At 41.4% G+C, this 22,126-nt stretch overlaps 1 protein-coding gene across 1 annotated transcript in view; it reads right to left on the bottom strand.

Moving 5' to 3' along the window:
- LOC143934093 (sulfotransferase 2A1-like) overlaps window positions 1-22,126 on the bottom strand; it is a 448,037-nt gene that overhangs the window by 84,416 nt on the left and 341,495 nt on the right. The window lies entirely within an intron of this gene.

Genomic DNA, 22,126 nt, shown 5'->3' with positions numbered 1-22,126 from the left:
GAGAGGCATGTTGAGTCCATGGAATATTTTATATTTTGCCACAAGTTGCGGGAAAATTACAAACTTTTTTTTTTTTTTTACACAAAGTTGTCACTAAATGATATATTGCTCACACATGCTATGGGCATATGTGAAATGACACCCCAAAATAAATTCTGCTGCTTCTCCTGAGTACGGGGATACCACATATGTGGGACTTTTTGGGAGCCTAGCCGCGTACGGGGCCCCGATAACCAAGCACCGCCATCAGGCTTTCTAAGGGCGTAAATTTTTGATTTCACTTCTCACTACCTATTACAGTTTTGAAGGCCATAAAATGCCAAGATGGCACAAAACCCCCACAAATGACCCCATTTTAGAAAGTAGACAACCCAAGCTATTTGCTGAGAGGCATGTTGAGTCCATGGAATATTTTATATTTTGCCACAAGTTGCGGGAAAATTACAAACTTTTTTTTTTTTTTTTACACAAAGTTGTCACTAAATGATATATTGCTCACACATGCTATGGGCATATGTGAAATGACACCCCAAAATAAATTCTGCTGCTTCTCCTGAGTACGGGGATACCACATATGTGGGACTTTTTGGGAGCCTAGCCGCGTACGGGGCCCCGATAACCAAGCACCGCCACCAGGCTTTCTAAGGGCGTAAATTTTTGATTTCACTTCTCACTACCTATTACTGTTTTGAAGGCCATAAAATGCCAAGATGGCACAAAACCCCCACAAATGACCCCATTTTAGAAAGTAGACACCCCAAGCTATTTGCTGAGAGGCATGTTGAGTCCATGGAATATTTTATATTTTGCCACAAGTTGCGGGAAAATTACAAACTTTTTTTTTACACAAAGTTGTCACTAAATGATATATTGCTCACACATGCTATGGGCATATGTGAAATGACACCCCAAAATAAATTCTGCTGCTTCTCCTGAGTACGGGGATACCACATATGTGGGACTTTTTGGGAGCCTAGCCGCGTACGGGGCCCCAATAACCAAGCACCGCCATCAGGCTTTCTAAGGGCGTAAATTTTTGATTTCACTTCTCACTACCTATTACTGTTTTGAAGGCCATAAAATGCCAAGATGGCACAAAACCCCCACAAATGACCCCATTTTAGAAAGTAGACACCCCAAGCTATTTGCTGAGAGGCATGTTGAGTCCATGGAATATTTTATATTTTGCCACAAGTTGCGGGAATATTACAAACTTTTTTTTTTTTTTTTTACACAAAGTTGTCACTAAATGATATATTGCTCACACATGCTATGGACATATGTGAAATGACACCCCAAAATAAATTCTGCTGCTTCTCCTGAGTACGGGGATACCACATATGTGGGACTTTTTGGGAGCCTAGCCGCGTACGGGGCCCCGATAACCAAGCACCGCCATCAGGCTTTCTAAGGGCGTAAATTTTTGATTTCACTTCTCACTACCTATTACAGTTTTGAAGGCCATAAAATGCCAAGATGGCACAAAACCCCCCCAAATGACCCCATTTTAGAAAGTAGACACCCCAAGCTATTTGCTGAGAGGCATGTTGAGTCCATGGAATATTTTATATTTTGCCACAAGTTGCGGGAAAATTACAAACTTTTTTTTTTTTTTTTACACAAAGTTGTCACTAAATGATATATTGCTCACACATGCTATGGGCATATGTGAAATGACACCCCAAAATAAATTCTGCTGCTTCTCCTGAGTACGGGGATACCACATATGTGGGACTTTTTGGGAGCCTAGCCGCGTACGGGGCCCCGATAACCAAGCACCGCCACCAGGCTTTCTAAGGGCGTAAATTTTTGATTTCACTTCTCACTACCTATTACAGTTTTGAAGGCCATAAAATACCAAGATGGCACAAAACCCCCACAAATGACCCCATTTTAGAAAGTAGACACCCCAAGCTATTTGCTGAGAGGCATGTTGAGTCCATGGAATATTTTATATTTTGCCACAAGTTGCGGGAAAATTACAAACTTTTTTTTTACACAAAGTTGTCACTAAATGATATATTGCTCACACATGCTATGGGCATATGTGAAATGACACCCCAAAATAAATTCTGCTGCTTCTCCTGAGTACGGGGATACCACATATGTGGGACTTTTTGGGAGCCTAGCCGCGTACGGGGCCCCGATAACCAAGCACCGCCATCAGGCTTTCTAAGGGCGTAAATTTTTGATTTCACTTCTCACTACCTATTACAGTTTTGAAGGCCATAAAATGCCAAGATGGCACAAAACCCCCACAAATGACCCCATTTTAGAAAGTAGACAACCCAAGCTATTTGCTGAGAGGCATGTTGAGTCCATGGAATATTTTATATTTTGCCACAAGTTGCGGGAAAATTACAAACTTTTTTTTTTTTTTTTACACAAAGTTGTCACTAAATGATATATTGCTCACACATGCTATGGGCATATGTGAAATGACACCCCAAAATAAATTCTGCTGCTTCTCCTGAGTACGGGGATACCACATATGTGGGACTTTTTGGGAGCCTAGCCGCGTACGGGGCCCCGATAACCAAGCACCGCCATCAGGCTTTCTAAGGGCGTAAATTTTTGATTTCACTTCTCACTACCTATTACAGTTTTGAAGGCCATAAAATGCCAAGATGGCACAAAACCCCCACAAATGACCCCATTTTAGAAAGTAGACACCCCAAGCTATTTGCTGAGAGGCATGTTGAGTCCATGGAATATTTTATATTTTGCCACAAGTTGCGGGAAAATTACAAACTTTTTTTTTTTTTTTTACACAAAGTTGTCACTAAATGATATATTGCTCACACATGCTATGGGCATATGTGAAATGACACCCCAAAATAAATTCTGCTGCTTCTCCTGAGTACGGGGATACCACATATGTGGGACTTTTTGGGAGCCTAGCCGCGTACGGGGCCCCGATAACCAAGCACCGCCATCAGGCTTTCTAAGGGCGTAAATTTTTGATTTCACTTCTCACTACCTATTACAGTTTTGAAGGCCATAAAATGCCAAGATGGCACAAAACCCCCACAAATGACCCCATTTTAGAAAGTAGACAACCCAAGCTATTTGCTGAGAGGCATGTTGAGTCCATGGAATATTTTATATTTTGCCACAAGTTGCGGGAAAATTACAAACTTTTTTTTTTTTTTTTACACAAAGTTGTCACTAAATGATATATTGCTCACACATGCTATGGGCATATGTGAAATGACACCCCAAAATAAATTCTGCTGCTTCTCCTGAGTACGGGGATACCACATATGTGGGACTTTTTGGGAGCCTAGCCGCGTACGGGGCCCCGATAACCAAGCACCGCCATCAGGCTTTCTAAGGGCGTAAATATTTGATTTCACTTCTCACTACCTATTACAGTTTTGAAGGCCATAAAATGCCAAGATGGCACAAAACCCCCACAAATGACCCCATTTTAGAAAGTAGACAACCCAAGCTATTTGCTGAGAGGCATGTTGAGTCCATGGAATATTTTATATTTTGCCACAAGTTGCGGGAAAATTACAAACTTTTTTTTTTTTTTTTTTACACAAAGTTGTCACTAAATGATATATTGCTCACACATGCTATGGGCATATGTGAAATGACACCCCAAAATAAATTCTGCTGCTTCTCCTGAGTACGGGGATACCACATATGTGGGACTTTTTGGGAGCCTAGCCGCGTACGGGGCCCCGATAACCAAGCACCGCCATCAGGCTTTCTAAGGGCGTAAATTTTTGATTTCACTTCTCACTACCTATTACAGTTTTGAAGGCCATAAAATGCCAAGATGGCACAAAACCCACACAAATGACCCCATTTTAGAAAGTAGACACCCCAAGCTATTTGCTGAGAGGCATGTTGAGTCCATGGAATATTTTATATTTTGCCACAAGTTGCGGGAAAATTACAAACTTTTTTTTTTTTTTTTACACAAAGTTGTCACTAAATGATATATTGCTCACACATGCTATGGGCATATGTGAAATGACACCCCAAAATAAATTCTGCTGCTTCTCCTGAGTACGGGGATACCACATATGTGGGACTTTTTGGGAGCCTAGCCGCGTACGGGGCCCCGATAACCAAGCACCGCCATCAGGCTTTCTAAGGGCGTAAATTTTTGATTTCACTTCTCACTACCTATTACAGTTTTGAAGGCCATAAAATGCCAAGATGGCACAAAACCCCCACAAATGACCCCATTTTAGAAAGTAGACACCCCAAGCTATTTGCTGAGAGGCATGTTGAGTCCATGGAATATTTTATATTTTGCCACAAGTTGCGGGAAAATTACAAACTTTTTTTTTTTTTTTTACACAAAGTTGTCACTAAATGATATATTGCTCACACATGCTATGGGCATATGTGAAATGACACCCCAAAATAAATTCTGCTGCTTCTCCTGAGTATGGGGATACCACATATGTGGGACTTTTTGGGAGCCTAGCCGCGTACGGGGCCCCGATAACCAAGCACCGCCATCAGGCTTTCTAAGGGCGTAAATTTTTGATTTCACTTCTCACTACCTATTACAGTTTTGAAGGCCATAAAATGCCAAGATGGCACAAAACCCCCACAAATGACCCCATTTTAGAAAGTAGACACCCCAAGCTATTTGCTGAGAGGCATGTTGAGTCCATGGAATATTTTATATTTTGCCACAAGTTGCGGGAAAATTACAAACTTTTTTTTTTTTTTTTACACAAAGTTGTCACTAAATGATATATTGCTCACACATGCTATGGGCATATGTGAAATGACACCCCAAAATAAATTCTGCTGCTTCTCCTGAGTACGGGGATACCACATATGTGGGACTTTTTGGGAGCCTAGCCGCGTACGGGGCCCCGATAACCAAGCACCGCCATCAGGCTTTCTAAGGGCGTAAATTTTTGATTTCACTTCTCACTACCTATTACAGTTTTGAAGGCCATAAAATGCCAAGATGGCACAAAACCCCCACAAATGACCCCATTTTAGAAAGTAGACAACCCAAGCTATTTGCTGAGAGGCATGTTGAGTCCATGGAATATTTTATATTTTGCCACAAGTTGCGGGAAAATTACAAACTTTTTTTTTTTTTTTTACACAAAGTTGTCACTAAATGATATATTGCTCACACATGCTATGGGCATATGTGAAATGACACCCCAAAATAAATTCTGCTGCTTCTCCTGAGTACGGGGATACCACATATGTGGGACTTTTTGGGAGCCTAGCCGCGTACGGGGCCCCGATAACCAAGCACCGCCATCAGGCTTTCTAAGGGCGTAAATTTTTGATTTCACTTCTCACTACCTATTACAGTTTTGAAGGCCATAAAATGCCAAGATGGCACAAAACCCCCACAAATGACCCCATTTTAGAAAGTAGACACCCCAAGCTATTTGCTGAGAGGCATGTTGAGTCCATGGAATATTTTATATTTTGCCACAAGTTGCGGGAAAATTACAAACTTTTTTTTTTTTTTTTACACAAAGTTGTCACTAAATGATATATTGCTCACACATGCTATGGGCATATGTGAAATGACACCCCAAAATAAATTCTGCTGCTTCTCCTGAGTACGGGGATACCACATATGTGGGACTTTTTGGGAGCCTAGCCGCGTACGGGGCCCCGATAACCAAGCACCGCCATCAGGCTTTCTAAGGGCGTAAATTTTTGATTTCACTTCTCACTACCTATTACAGTTTTGAAGGCCATAAAATGCCAAGATGGCACAAAACCCCCACAAATGACCCCATTTTAGAAAGTAGACAACCCAAGCTATTTGCTGAGAGGTATGTTGAGTCCATGGAATATTTTATATTTTGCCACAAGTTGCGGGAAAATTACAAACTTTTTTTTTTACACAAAGTTGTCACTAAATGATATATTGCTCACACATGCTATGGGCATATGTGAAATGACACCCCAAAATAAATTCTGCTGCTTCTCCTGAGTACGGGGATACCACATATGTGGGACTTTTTGGGAGCCTAGCCGCGTACGGGGCCCCGATAACCAAGCACCGCCATCAGGCTTTCTAAGGGCGTAAATTTTTGATTTCACTTCTCACTACCTATTACAGTTTTGAAGGCCATAAAATGCCAAGATGGCACAAAACCCCCACAAATGACCCCATTTTAGAAAGTAGACACCCCAAGCTATTTGCTGAGAGGCATGTTGAGTCCATGGAATATTTTATATTTTGCCACAAGTTGCGGGAAAATTACAAACTTTTTTTTTTTTTTTTACACAAAGTTGTCACTAAATGATATATTGCTCACACATGCTATGGGCATATGTGAAATGACACCCCAAAATAAATTCTGCTGCTTCTCCTGAGTACGGGGATACCACATATGTGGGACTTTTTGGGAGCCTAGCCGCGTACGGGGCCCCGATAACCAAGCACCGCCACCAGGCTTTCTAAGGGCGTAAATTTTTGATTTCACTTCTCACTACCTATTACAGTTTTGAAGGCCATAAAATGCCAAGATGGCACAAAACCCCCACAAATGACCCCATTTTAGAAAGTAGACACCCCAAGCTATTTGCTGAGAGGCATGTTGAGTCCATGGAATATTTTATATTTTGCCACAAGTTGCGGGAAAATTACAAACTTTTTTTTTTTTTTTTACACAAAGTTGTCACTAAATGATATATTGCTCACACATGCTATGGGCATATGTGAAATGACACCCCAAAATAAATTCTGCTGCTTCTCCTGAGTACGGGGATACCACATATGTGGGACTTTTTGGGAGCCTAGCCGCGTACGGGGCCCCGATAACCAAGCACCGCCATCAGGCTTTCTAAGGGCGTAAATTTTTGATTTCACTTCTCACTACCTATTACAGTTTTGAAGGCCATAAAATGCCAAGATGGCACAAAACCCCCACAAATGACCCCATTTTAGAAAGTAGACACCCCAAGCTATTTGCTGAGAGGCATGTTGAGTCCATGGAATATTTTATATTTTGCCACAAGTTGCGGGAAAATTACAAACTTTTTTTTTTTTTTACACAAAGTTGTCACTAAATGATATATTGCTCACACATGCTATGGGCATATGTGAAATGACACCCCAAAATAAATTCTGCTGCTTCTCCTGAGTACGGGGATACCACATATGTGGGACTTTTTGGGAGCCTAGCCGCGTACGGGGCCCCGATAACCAAGCACCGCCATCAGGCTTTCTAAGGGCGTAAATTTTTGATTTCACTTCTCACTACCTATTACAGTTTTGAAGGCCATAAAATGCCAAGATGGCACAAAACCCCCACAAATGACCCCATTTTAGAAAGTAGACAACCCAAGCTATTTGCTGAGAGGCATGTTGAGTCCATGGAATATTTTATATTTTGCCACAAGTTGCGGGAAAATTACAAACTTTTTTTTTTTTTTTTTACACAAAGTTGTCACTAAATGATATATTGCTCACACATGCTATGGGCATATGTGAAATGACACCCCAAAATAAATTCTGCTGCTTCTCCTGAGTACGGGGATACCACATATGTGGGACTTTTTGGGAGCCTAGCCGCGTACGGGGCCCCGATAACCAAGCACCGCCATCAGGCTTTCTAAGGGCGTAAATTTTTGATTTCACTTCTCACTACCTATTACAGTTTTGAAGGCCATAAAATGCCAAGATGGCACAAAACCCCCACAAATGACCCCATTTTAGAAAGTAGACACCCCAAGCTATTTGCTGAGAGGCATGTTGAGTCCATGGAATATTTTATATTTTGCCACAAGTTGCGGGAAAATTACAAACTTTTTTTTTTTTTTACACAAAGTTGTCACTAAATGATATATTGCTCACACATGCTATGGGCATATGTGAAATGACACCCCAAAATAAATTCTGCTGCTTCTCCTGAGTACGGGGATACCACATATGTGGGACTTTTTGGGAGCCTAGCCGCGTACGGGGCCCCGATAACCAAGCACCGCCATCAGGCTTTCTAAGGGCGTAAATTTTTGATTTCACTTCTCACTACCTATTACAGTTTTGAAGGCCATAAAATGCCAAGATGGCACAAAACCCCCACAAATGACCCCATTTTAGAAAGTAGACAACCCAAGCTATTTGCTGAGAGGCATGTTGAGTCCATGGAATATTTTATATTTTGCCACAAGTTGCGGGAAAATTACAAACTTTTTTTTTTTTTTTTTACACAAAGTTGTCACTAAATGATATATTGCTCACACATGCTATGGGCATATGTGAAATGACACCCCAAAATAAATTCTGCTGCTTCTCCTGAGTACGGGGATACCACATATGTGGGACTTTTTGGGAGCCTAGCCGCGTACGGGGCCCCGATAACCAAGCACCGCCACCAGGCTTTCTAAGGGCGTAAATTTTTGATTTCACTTCTCACTACCTATTACTGTTTTGAAGGCCATAAAATGCCAAGATGGCACAAAACCCCCACAAATGACCCCATTTTAGAAAGTAGACACCCCAAGCTATTTGCTGAGAGGCATGTTGAGTCCATGGAATATTTTATATTTTGCCACAAGTTGCGGGAAAATTACAAACTTTTTTTTTTTTTTTTACACAAAGTTGTCACTAAATGATATATTGCTCACACATGCTATGGGCATATGTGAAATGACACCCCAAAATAAATTCTGCTGCTTCTCCTGAGTACGGGGATACCACATATGTGGGACTTTTTGGGAGCCTAGCCGCGTACGGGGCCCCGATAACCAAGCACCGCCATCAGGCTTTCTAAGGGCGTAAATTTTTGATTTCACTTCTCACTACCTATTACAGTTTTGAAGGCCATAAAATGCCAAGATGGCACAAAACCCCCACAAATGACCCCATTTTAGAAAGTAGACACCCCAAGCTATTTGCTGAGAGGCATGTTGAGTCCATGGAATATTTTATATTTTGCCACAAGTTGCGGGAAAATTACAACCTTTTTTTTTTTTTTACACAAAGTTGTCACTAAATGATATATTGCTCACACATGCTATGGGCATATGTGAAATGACACCCCAAAATAAATTCTGCTGCTTCTCCTGAGTACGAGGATACCACATATGTGGGACTTTTTGGGAGCCTAGCCGCGTACGGGGCCCCGATAACCAAGCACCGCCATCAGGCTTTCTAAGGGCGTAAATTTTTGATTTCACTTCTCACTACCTATTACAGTTTTGAAGGCCATAAAATGCCAAGATGGCACAAAACCCACACAAATGACCCCATTTTAGAAAGTAGACACCCCAAGCTATTTGCTGAGAGGCATGTTGAGTCCATGGAATATTTTATATTTTGCCACAAGTTGCGGGAAAATTACAAACTTTTTTTTTTTTTTTACACAAAGTTGTCACTAAATGATATATTGCTCACACATGCTATGGGCATATGTGAAATGACACCCCAAAATAAATTCTGCTGCTTCTCCTGAGTACGGGGATACCACATATGTGGGACTTTTTGGGAGCCTAGCCGCGTACGGGGCCCCGATAACCAAGCACCGCCATCAGGCTTTCTAAGGGCGTAAATTTTTGATTTCACTTCTCACTACCTATTACAGTTTTGAAGGCCATAAAATGCCAAGATGGCACAAAACCCCCACAAATGACCCCATTTTAGAAAGTAGACACCCCAAGCTATTTGCTGAGAGGCATGTTGAGTCCATGGAATATTTTATATTTTGCCACAAGTTGCGGGAAAATTACAAACTTTTTTTTTACACAAAGTTGTCACTAAATGATATATTGCTCACACATGCTATGGGCATATGTGAAATGACACCCCAAAATAAATTCTGCTGCTTCTCCTGAGTACGGGGATACCACATATGTGGGACTTTTTGGGAGCCTAGCCGCGTACGGGGCCCCGATAACCAAGCACCGCCATCAGGCTTTCTAAGGGCGTAAATTTTTGATTTCACTTCTCACTACCTATTTCTGTTTTGAAGGCCATAAAATGCCAAGATGGCACAAAACCCCCACAAATGACCCCATTTTAGAAAGTAGACACCCCAAGCTATTTGCTGAGAGGCATGTTGAGTCCATGGAATATTTTATATTTTGCCACAAGTTGCGGGAATATTACAAACTTTTTTTTTTTTTTTTACACAAAGTTGTCACTAAATGATATATTGCTCACACATGCTATGGGCATATGTGAAATGACACCCCAAAATAAATTCTGCTGCTTCTCCTGAGTACGGGGATACCACATATGTGGGACTTTTTGGGAGCCTAGCCGCGTACGGGGCCCCGATAACCAAGCACCGCCATCAGGCTTTCTAAGGGCGTAAATTTTTGATTTCACTTCTCACTACCTATTACAGTTTTGAAGGCCATAAAATGCCAAGATGGCACAAAACCCCCACAAATGACCCCATTTTAGAAAGTAGACACCCCAAGCTATTTGCTGAGAGGCATGTTGAGTCCATGGAATATTTTATATTTTGCCACAAGTTGCGGGAAAATTACAAACTTTTTTTTTTTTTTTTACACAAAGTTGTCACTAAATGATATATTGCTCACACATGCTATGGGCATATGTGAAATGACACCCCAAAATAAATTCTGCTGCTTCTCCTGAGTACGGGGATACCACATATGTGGGACTTTTTGGGAGCCTAGCCGCGTACGGGTCCCCGATAACCAAGCACCGCCACCAGGCTTTCTAAGGGCGTAAATTTTTGATTTCACTTCTCACTACCTATTACAGTTTTGAAGGCCATAAAATACCAAGATGGCACAAAACCCCCACAAATGACCCCATTTTAGAAAGTAGACACCCCAAGCTATTTGCTGAGAGGCATGTTGAGTCCATGGAATATTTTATATTTTGCCACAAGTTGCGGGAAAATTACAAACTTTTTTTTTTTTTTTTACACAAAGTTGTCACTAAATGATATATTGCTCACACATGCTATGGGCATATGTGAAATGACACCCCAAAATAAATTCTGCTGCTTCTCCTGAGTACGGGGATACCACATATGTGGGACTTTTTGGGAGCCTAGCCGCGTACGGGGCCCCGATAACCAAGCACCGCCATCAGGCTTTCTAAGGGCGTAAATTTTTGATTTCACTTCTCACTACCTATTACTGTTTTGAAGGCCATAAAATGCCAAGATGGCACAAAACCCCCACAAATGACCCCATTTTAGAAAGTAGACACCCCAAGCTATTTGCTGAGAGGCATGTTGAGTCCATGGAATTTTTTATATTTTGCCACAAGTTGCGGGAAAATTACAAACTTTTTTTTTTTTTTTTTACACAAAGTTGTCACTAAATGATATATTGCTCACACATGCTATGGGCATATGTGAAATGACACCCCAAAATAAATTCTGCTGCTTCTCCTGAGTACGGGGATACCACATATGTGGGACTTTTTGGGAGCCTAGCCGCGTACGGGGCCCCGATAACCAAGCACCGCCATCAGGCTTTCTAAGGGCGTAAATTTTTGATTTCACTTCTCACTACCTATTACAGTTTTGAAGGCCATAAAATGCCAAGATGGCACAAAACCCCCACAAATGACCCCATTTTAGAAAGTAGACACCCCAAGCTATTTGCTGAGAGGCATGTTGAGTCCATGGAATATTTTATATTTTGCCACAATTTTGCGGGAATATTACAAACTTTTTTTTTTTTTTTTTACACAAAGTTGTCACTAAATGATATATTGCTCACACATGCTATGGGCATATGTGAAATGACACCCCAAAATAAATTCTGCTGCTTCTCCTGAGTACGGGGATACCACATATGTGGGACTTTTTGGGAGCCTAGCCGCGTACGGGGCCCCGATAACCAAGCACCGCCATCAGGCTTTCTAAGGGCGTAAATTTTTGATTTCACTTCTCACTACCTATTACAGTTTTGAAGGCCATAAAATGCCAAGATGGCACAAAACCCCCACAAATGACCCCATTTTAGAAAGTAGACACCCCAAGCTATTTGCTGAGAGGCATGTTGAGTCCATGGAATATTTTATATTTTGCCACAAGTTGCGGGAAAATTACAAACTTTTTTTTTTTTTTTACACAAAGTTGTCACTAAATGATATATTGCTCACACATGCTATGGGCATATGTGAAATGACACCCCAAAATAAATTCTGCTGCTTCTCCTGAGTACGGGGATACCACATATGTGGGACTTTTTGGGAGCCTAGCCGCGTACGGGGCCCCGATAACCAAGCACCGCCATCAGGCTTTCTAAGGGCGTAAATTTTTGATTTCACTTCTCACTACCTATTACAGTTTTGAAGGCCATAAAATGCCAAGATGGCACAAAACCCCCACAAATGACCCCATTTTAGAAAGTAGACACCCCAAGCTATTTGCTGAGAGGCATGTTGAGTCCATGGAATATTTTATATTTTGCCACAAGTTGCGGGAAAATTACAAACTTTTTTTTTACACAAAGTTGTCACTAAATGATATATTGCTCACACATGCTATGGGCATATGTGAAATGACACCCCAAAATAAATTCTGCTGCTTCTCCTGAGTACGGGGATACCACATATGTGGGACTTTTTGGGAGCCTAGCCGCGTACGGGGCCCCGATAACCAAGCACCGCCATCAGGCTTTCTAAGGGCGTAAATTTTTGATTTCACTTCTCACTACCTATTACTGTTTTGAAGGCCATAAAATGCCAAGATGGCACAAAACCCCCACAAATGACCCCATTTTAGAAAGTAGACACCCCAAGCTATTTGCTGAGAGGCATGTTGAGTCCATGGAATATTTTATATTTTGCCACAAGTTGCGGGAATATTACAAACTTTTTTTTTTTTTTTTTACACAAAGTTGTCACTAAATGATATATTGCTCACACATGCTATGGGCATATGTGAAATGACACCCCAAAATAAATTCTGCTGCTTCTCCTGAGTACGGGGATACCACATATGTGGGACTTTTTGGGAGCCTAGCCGCGTACGGGGCCCCGATAACCAAGCACCGCCATCAGGCTTTCTAAGGGCGTAAATTTTTGATTTCACTTCTCACTACCTATTACAGTTTTGAAGGCCATAAAATGCCAAGATGGCACAAAACCCCCACAAATGACCCCATTTTAGAAAGTAGACACCCCAAGCTATTTGCTGAGAGGCATGTTGAGTCCATGGAATATTTTATATTTTGCCACAAGTTGCGGGAAAATTACAAACTTTTTTTTTTTTTTTACACAAAGTTGTCACTAAATGATATATTGCTCACACATGCTATGGGCATATGTGAAATGACACCCCAAAATAAATTCTGCTGCTTCTCCTGAGTACGGGGATACCACATATGTGGGACTTTTTGGGAGCCTAGCCGCGTACGGGGCCCCGATAACCAAGCACCGCCACCAGGCTTTCTAAGGGCGTAAATTTTTGATTTCACTTCTCACTACCTATTACAGTTTTGAAGGCCATAAAATACCAAGATGGCACAAAACCCCCACAAATGACCCCATTTTAGAAAGTAGACACCCCAAGCTATTTGCTGAGAGGCATGTTGAGTCCATGGAATATTTTATATTTTGCCACAAGTTGCGGGAAAATTACAAACTTTTTTTTTTTTTTTACACAAAGTTGTCACTAAATGATATATTGCTCACACATGCTATGGGCATATGTGAAATGACACCCCAAAATAAATTCTGCTGCTTCTCCTGAGTACGGGGATACCACATATGTGGGACTTTTTGGGAGCCTAGCCGCGTACGGGGCCCCGATAACCAAGCACCGCCATCAGGCTTTCTAAGGGCGTAAATTTTTGATTTCACTTCTCACTACCTATTACTGTTTTGAAGGCCATAAAATGCCAAGATGGCACAAAACCCCCACAAATGACCCCATTTTAGAAAGTAGACACCCCAAGCTATTTGCTGAGAGGCATGTTGAGTCCATGGAATTTTTTATATTTTGCCACAAGTTGCGGGAAAATTACAAACTTTTTTTTTTTTTTTTACACAAAGTTGTCACTAAATGATATATTGCTCACACATGCTATGGGCATATGTGAAATGACACCCCAAAATAAATTCTGCTGCTTCTCCTGAGTACGGGGATACCACATATGTGGGACTTTTTGGGAGCCTAGCCGCGTACGGGGCCCCGATAACCAAGCACCGCCATCAGGCTTTCTAAGGGCGTAAATTTTTGATTTCACTTCTCACTACCTATTACAGTTTTGAAGGCCATAAAATGCCAAGATGGCACAAAACCCCCACAAATGACCCCATTTTAGAAAGTAGACACCCCAAGCTATTTGCTGAGAGGCATGTTGAGTCCATGGAATATTTTATATTTTGCCACAAGTTGCGGGAAAATTACAAACTTTTTTTTTTTTTTTACACAAAGTTGTCACTAAATGATATATTGCTCACACATGCTATGGGCATATGTGAAATGACACCCCAAAATAAATTCTGCTGCTTCTCCTGAGTACGGGGATACCACATATGTGGGACTTTTTGGGAGCCTAGCCGCGTACGGGGCCCCGATAACCAAGCACCGCCATCAGGCTTTCTAAGGGCGTAAATTTTTGATTTCACTTCTCACTACCTATTACAGTTTTGAAGGCCATAAAATGCCAAGATGGCACAAAACCCCCACAAATGACCCCATTTTAGAAAGTAGACACCCCAAGCTATTTGCTGAGAGGCATGTTGAGTCCATGGAATATTTTATATTTTGCCACAAGTTGCGGGAATATTACAAACTTTTTTTTTTTTTTTTACACAAAGTTGTCACTAAATGATATATTGCTCACACATGCTATGGGCATATGTGAAATGACACCCCAAAATAAATTCTGCTGCTTCTCCTGAGTACGGGGATACCACATATGTGGGACTTTTTGGGAGCCTAGCCGCGTACGGGGCCCCGATAACCAAGCACCGCCATCAGGCTTTCTAAGGGCGTAAATTTTTGATTTCACTTCTCACTACCTATTACAGTTTTGAAGGCCATAAAATGCCAAGATGGCACAAAACCCCCACAAATGACCCCATTTTAGAAAGTAGACACCCCAAGCTATTTGCTGAGAGGCATGTTGAGTCCATGGAATATTTTATATTTTGCCACAAGTTGCGGGAAAATTACAAACTTTTTTTTTTTTTTTTACACAAAGTTGTCACTAAATGATATATTGCTCACACATGCTATGGGCATATGTGAAATGACACCCCAAAATAAATTCTGCTGCTTCTCCTGAGTACGGGGATACCACATATGTGGGACTTTTTGGGAGCCTAGCCGCGTACGGGGCCCCGATAACCAAGCACCGCCATCAGGCTTTCTAAGGGCGTAAATTTTTGATTTCACTTCTCACTACCTATTACTGTTTTGAAGGCCATAAAATGCCAAGATGGCACAAAACCCCCACAAATGACCCCATTTTAGAAAGTAGACACCCCAAGCTATTTGCTGAGAGGCATGTTGAGTCCATGGAATATTTTATATTTTGCCACAAGTTGCGGGAAAATTACAAACTTTTTTTTTTTTTTTTTACACAAAGTTGTCACTAAATGATATATTGCTCACACATGCTATGGGCATATGTGAAATGACACCCCAAAATAAATTCTGCTGCTTCTCCTGAGTACGGGGATACCACATATGTGGGACTTTTTGGGAGCCTAGCCGCGTACGGGGCCCCGATAACCAAGCACCGCCATCAGGCTTTCTAAGGGCGTAAATTTTTGATTTCACTTCTCACTACCTATTACAGTTTTGAAGGCCATAAAATGCCAAGATGGCACAAAACCCCCACAAATGACCCCATTTTAGAAAGTAGACACCCCAAGCTATTTGCTGAGAGGCATGTTGAGTCCATGGAATATTTTATATTTTGCCACAAGTTGCGGGAATATTACAAACTTTTTTTTTTTTTTTTACACAAAGTTGTCACTAAATGATATATTGCTCACACATGCTATGGGCATATGTGAAATGACACCCCAAAATAAATTCTGCTGCTTCTCCTGAGTACGGGGATACCACATATGTGGGACTTTTTGGGAGCCTAGCCGCGTACGGGGCCCCGATAACCAAGCACCGCCATCAGGCTTTCTAAGGGCGTAAATTTTTGATTTCACTTCTCACTACCTATTACAGTTTTGAAGGCCATAAAATGCCAAGATGGCACAAAACCCCCACAAATGACCCCATTTTAGAAAGTAGACACCCCAAGCTATTTGCTGAGAGGCATGTTGAGTCCATGGAATATTTTATATTTTGCCACAAGTTGCGGGAAAATTACAAACTTTTTTTTTTTTTTTTACACAAAGTTGTCACTAAATGATATATTGCTCACACATGCTATGGGCATATGTGAAATGACACCCCAAAATAAATTCTGCTGCTTCTCCTGAGTACGGGGATACCACATATGTGGGACTTTTTGGGAGCCTAGCCGCGTACGGGGCCCCGATAACCAAGCACCGCCATCAGGCTTTCTAAGGGCGTAAATTTTTGATTTCACTTCTCACTACCTATTACTGTTTTGAAGGCCATAAAATGCCAAGATGGCACAAAACCCCCACAAATGACCCCATTTTAGAAAGTAGACACCCCAAGCTATTTGCTGAGAGGCATGTTGAGTCCATGGAATTTTTTATATTTTGCCACAAGTTGCGGGAAAATGACAAACTTTTTTTTTTTTTTTTTACACAAAGTTGTCACTAAATGATATATTGCTCACACATGCTATGGGCATATGTGAAATGACACCCCAAAATAAATTCTGCTGCTTCTCCTGAGTACGGGGATACCACATATGTGGGACTTTTTGGGAGCCTAGCCGCGTACGGGGCCCCGATAACCAAGCACCGCCATCAGGCTTTCTAAGGGCGTAAATTTTTGATTTCACTTCTCACTACCTATTACAGTTTTGAAGGCCATAAAATGCCAAGATGGCACAAAACCCCCACAAATGACCCCATTTTAGAAAGTAGACACCCCAAGCTATTTGCTGAGAGGCATGTTGAGTCCATGGAATATTTTATATTTTGCCACAAGTTGCGGGAAAATTACAAACTTTTTTTTTTTTTTTTACACAAAGTTGTCACTAAATGATATATTGCTCACACATGCTATGGGCATATGTGAAATGACACCCCAAAATAAATTCTGCTGCTTCTCCTGAGTACGGGGATACCACATATGTGGGACTTTTTGGGAGCCTAGCCGCGTACGGGGCCCCGATAACCAAGCACCGCCATCAGGCTTTCTAAGGGCGTAAATTTTTGATTTCACTTCTCACTACCTATTACTGTTTTGAAGGCCATAAAATGCCAAGATGGCACAAAACCCCCACAAATGACCCCATTTTAGAAAGTAGACACCCCAAGCTATTTGCTGAGAGGCATGTTGAGTCCATGGAATATTTTATATTTTGCCACAAGTTGCGGGAAAATTACAAACTTTTTTTTTTTTTTACACAAAGTTGTCACTAAATGATATATTGCTCACACATGCTATGGGCATATGTGAAATGACACCCCAAAATAAATTCTGCTGCTTCTCCTGAGTACGGGGATACCACATATGTGGGACTTTTTGGGAGCCTAGCCGCGTACGGGGCCCCGATAACCAAGCACCGCCATCAGGCTTTCTAAGGGCGTAAATTTTTGATTTCACTTCTCACTACCTATTACAGTTTTGAAGGCCATAAAATGCCAAGATGGCACAAAACCCCCACAAATGACCCCATTTTAGAAAGTAGACACCCCAAGCTATTTGCTGAGAGGCATGTTGAGTCCATGGAATATTTTATATTTTGCCACAAGTTGCGGGAAAATTACAACCTTTTTTTTTTTTTACACAAAGTTGTCACTAAATGATATATTGCTCACACATGCTATGGGCATATCTGAAATGACACCCCAAAATAAATTCTGCTGCTTCTCCTGAGTACGAGGATACCACATATGTGGGACTTTTTGGGAGCCTAGCCGCGTACGGGGCCCCGATAACCAAGCACCGCCATCAGGCTTTCTAAGGGCGTAAATTTTTGATTTCACTTCTCACTACCTATTACAGTTTTGAAGGCCATAAAATGCCAAGATGGCACAAAACCCCCACAAATGACCCCATTTTAGAAAGTAGACACCCCAAGCTATTTGCTGAGAGGCATGTTGAGTCCATGGAATATTTTATATTTTGCCACAAGTTGCGGGAAAATTACAAACTTTTTTTTTTTTTTTACACAAAGTTGTCACTAAATGATATATTGCTCACACATGCTATGGGCATATGTGAAATGACACCCCAAAATAAATTCTGCTGCTTCTCCTGAGTACGGGGATACCACATATGTGGGACTTTTTGGGAGCCTAGCCGCGTACGGGGCCCCGATAACCAAGCACCGCCATCAGGCTTTCTAAGGGCGTAAATTTTTGATTTCACTTCTCACTACCTATTACAGTTTTGAAGGCCATAAAATGCCAAGATGGCACAAAACCCCCACAAATGACCCCATTTTAGAAAGTAGACACCCCAAGCTATTTGCTGAGAGGCATGTTGAGTCCATGGAATATTTTATATTTTGCCACAAGTTGCGGGAAAATTACAAACTTTTTTTTTACACAAAGTTGTCACTAAATGATATATTGCTCACACATGCTATGGGCATATGTGAAATGACACCCCAAAATAAATTCTGCTGCTTCTCCTGAGTACGGGGATACCACATATGTGGGACTTTTTGGGAGCCTAGCCGCGTACGGGGCCCCGATAACCAAGCACCGCCATCAGGCTTTCTAAGGGCGTAAATTTTTGATTTCACTTCTCACTACCTATTACTGTTTTGAAGGCCATAAAATGCCAAGATGGCACAAAACCCCCACAAATGACCCCATTTTAGAAAGTAGACACCCCAAGCTATTTGCTGAGAGGCATGTTGAGTCCATGGAATATTTTATATTTTGCCACAAGTTGCGGGAATATTACAAACTTTTTTTTTTTTTTTTTACACAAAGTTGTCACTAAATGATATATTGCTCACACATGCTATGGGCATATGTGAAATGACACCCCAAAATAAATTCTGCTGCTTCTCCTGAGTACGGGGATACCACATATGTGGGACTTTTTGGGAGCCTAGCCGCGTACGGGGCCCCGATAACCAAGCACCGCCATCAGGCTTTCTAAGGGCGTAAATTTTTGATTTCACTTCTCACTACCTATTACAGTTTTGAAGGCCATAAAATGCCAAGATGGCACAAAACCCCCACAAATGACCCCATTTTAGAAAGTAGACACCCCAAGCTATTTGCTGAGAGGCATGTTGAGTCCATGGAATATTTTATATTTTGCCACAAGTTGCGGGAAAATTACAAACTTTTTTTTTACACAAAGTTGTCACTAAATGATATATTGCTCACACATGCTATGGGCATATGTGAAATGACACCCCAAAATAAATTCTGCTGCTTCTCCTGAGTACGAGGATACCACATATGTGGGACTTTTTGGGAGCCTAGCCGCGTACGGGGCCCCGATAACCAAGCACCGCCATCAGGCTTTCTAAGGGCGTAAATTTTTGATTTCACTTCTCACTACCTATTACAGTTTTGAAGGCCATAAAATGCCAAGATGGCACAAAACCCCCACAAATGACCCCATTTTAGAAAGTAGACACCCCAAGCTATTTGCTGAGAGGCATGTTGAGTCCATGGAATATTTTATATTTTGCCACAAGTTGCGGGAAAATTACAAACTTTTTTTTTTTTTTTTACACAAAGTTGTCACTAAATGATATATTGCTCACACATGCTATGGGCATATGTGAAATGACACCCCAAAATAAATTCTGCTGCTTCTCCTGAGTACGGGGATACCACATATGTGGGACTTTTTGGGAGCCTAGCCGCGTACGGGGCCCCGATAACCAACCACCGCCATCAGGCTTTCTAAGGGCGTACATTTTTGATTTCACTTCTCACTACCTATTACTGTTTTGAAGGCCATAAAATGCCAAGATGGCACAAAACCCCCACAAATGACCCCATTTTAGAAAGTAGACACCCCAAGCTATTTGCTGAGAGGCATGTTGAGTCCATGGAATATTTTATATTTTGCCACAATTTTGCGGGAATATTACAAACTTTTTTTTTTTTTTTTTACACAAAGTTGTCACTAAATGATATATTGCTCACACATGCTATGGGCATATGTGAAATGACACCCCAAAATAAATTCTGCTGCTTCTCCTGAGTACGGGGATACCACATATGTGGGACTTTTTGGGAGCCTAGCCGCGTACGGGGCCCCGATAACCAACCACCGCCATCAGGCTTTCTAAGGGCGTACATTTTTGATTTCACTTCTCACTACCTATTACAGTTTTGAAGGCCATAAAATGCCAAGATGGCACAAAACCCCCACAAATGACCCCATTTTAGAAAGTAGACACCCCAAGCTATTTGCTGAGAGGCATGTTGAGTCCATGGAATATTTTATATTTTGCCACAAGTTGCGGGAAAATTACAAACTTTTTTTTTTTTTTTTACACAAAGTTGTCACTAAATGATATATTGCTCACACATGCTATGGGCATATGTGAAATGACACCCCAAAATAAATTCTGCTGCTTCTCCTGAGTACGGGGATACCACATATGTGGGACTTTTTGGGAGCCTAGCCGCGTACGGGGCCCCGATAACCAAGCACAGCCATCAGGCTTTCTAAGGGCGTAAATTTTTGATTTCACTTCTCACTACCTATTACTGTTTTGAAGGCCATAAAATGCCAAGATGGCACAAAACCCCCACAAATGACCCCATTTTAGAAAGTAGACACCCCAAGCTATTTGCTGAGAGGCATGTTGAGTCCATGGAATATTTTATATTTTGCCACAAGTTGCGGGAAAATTACAAACTTTTTTTTTTTTTTTTTACACAAAGTTGTCACTAAATGATATATTGCTCACACATGCTATGGGCATATGTGAAATGACACCCCAAAATAAATTCTGCTGCTTCTCCTGAGTACGGGGATACCACATATGTGGGACTTTTTGGGAGCCTAGCCGCGTACGGGGCCCCGATAACCAAGCACCGCCACCAGGCTTTCTAAGGGCGTAAATTTATGATTTCACTTCTCACTACCTATTACAGTTTTGAAGGCCATAAAATACCAAGATGGCACAAAACCCCCACAAATGACCCCATTTTAGAAAGTAGACACCCCAAGCTATTTGCTGAGAGGCATGTTGAGTCCATGGAATATTTTATATTTTGCCACAAGTTGCGGGAAAATTACAAACTTTTTTTTTTTTTTTTACACAAAGTTGTCACTAAATGATATATTGCTCACACATGCTATGGGCATATGTGAAATGACACCCCAAAATAAATTCTGCTGCTTCTCCTGAGTACGGGGATACCACATATGTGGGACTTTTTGGGAGCCTAGCCGCGTACGGGGCCCCGATAACCAAGCACCGCCATCAGGCTTTCTAAGGGCGTAAATTTTTGATTTCACTTCTCACTACCTATTACTGTTTTGAAGGCCATAAAATGCCAAGATGGCACAAAACCCCCACAAATGACCCCATTTTAGAAAGTAGACACCCCAAGCTATTTGCTGAGAGGCATGTTGAGTCCATGGAATTTTTTATATTTTGCCACAAGTTGCGGGAAAATGACAAACTTTTTTTTTTTTTTTTTACACAAAGTTGTCACTAAATGATATATTGCTCACACATGCTATGGGCATATGTGAAATGACACCCCAAAATAAATTCTGCTGCTTCTCCTGAGTACGGGGATACCACATATGTGGGACTTTTTGGGAGCCTAGCCGCGTACGGGGCCCCGATAACCAAGCACCGCCATCAGGCTTTCTAAGGGCGTAAATTTTTGATTTCACTTCTCACTACCTATTACAGTTTTGAAGGCCATAAAATGCCAAGATGGCACAAAACCCCCACAAATGACCCCATTTTAGAAAGTAGACACCCCAAGCTATTTGCTGAGAGGCATGTTGAGTCCATGGAATATTTTATATTTTGCCACAAGTTGCGGGAAAATTACAAACTTTTTTTTTTTTTTTTACACAAAGTTGTCACTAAATGATATATTGCTCACACATGCTATGGGCATATGTGAAATGACACCCCAAAATAAATTCTGCTGCTTCTCCTGAGT

This window comes from Lithobates pipiens, unplaced genomic scaffold (genome assembly GCF_037356315.1).
Source record: "Lithobates pipiens isolate NorthernLeopardFrog02 unplaced genomic scaffold, aLitPip1_a1.2 Scaffold_27, whole genome shotgun sequence".
In the NCBI taxonomy this organism is placed as follows: domain Eukaryota; kingdom Metazoa; phylum Chordata; class Amphibia; order Anura; family Ranidae; genus Lithobates; species Lithobates pipiens.
Note: the sequence above shows the minus strand (reverse complement) of the source record. Positions and strands in the feature narration are given on the sequence as shown.